We start from the raw sequence: 769 nt of genomic DNA, 5'->3' as shown, positions 1-769 counted from the left end.
CACTTTTCTGCTTCACTTTGTTTTGTTTTGTTTCTTAAATATATTTTCATTGATTTCAGGGAGGAAGGGGAGAGGGAGAGAGAGAAATTTCCACTGAGAGAAATTTCAATGATGAGAGAGAATCACCAATCAGCTGCCTCCTGCACACCCCCTACTGGGGATAGAGCCCAAAACCCGGGCATGTGCCCTGACAGGGAATCAAACCGTGACCTCCTGGTTCATAGGTCAATGCCCAACCACTGAGCTACACCAGCCAGACAAGGATGACGCTCTTACAATTCCCACCTTCCAGACGAGAGAACTGAAGCTTAGATTAAGTGACGCACCAAAGGTTACCCAACCAGTGCATGGCAAAGGTGGGAGCCAGGGAGACCTCAGAGCTGTCACTGCAACCATGAGGCTATCCCACCGCAGTAAGAGGACACATAGACACACTGAATTATGACATATGTCTGAATGCGCTGGGTGCTATGAAAAAAGTGAAAACCAGGCAGGGAAACAGATGGGGGAAGGACATCGATCAGGGAGGAGACAGAGATCATCATGGGTGCTGGACTTTGACATTGGGCCAGATTTTGACGGATAGTTATATGCTTGTGAGCGAGGAGGACCCATGTCCTACCAGCCGTAGGCAAACTACGGCCCGCGGGCCAGATCCGGCCAGTTTGAAATGAATAAAACTATTGAAAAAAAAAGACCGTACCCTTTTATGTAATGATGTTTACTTTGAATTTATATTAGTTCACACAAACACTCCATCCATGCTTTT

Source organism: Myotis davidii, unplaced genomic scaffold (assembly GCF_000327345.1).
Source record: "Myotis davidii unplaced genomic scaffold, ASM32734v1 scaffold69, whole genome shotgun sequence".
In the NCBI taxonomy this organism is placed as follows: Eukaryota; Metazoa; Chordata; class Mammalia; order Chiroptera; family Vespertilionidae; genus Myotis; species Myotis davidii.
The sequence above is the reverse complement of the archived record's forward strand: the minus strand, read 5'-3'. Positions refer to the sequence as shown.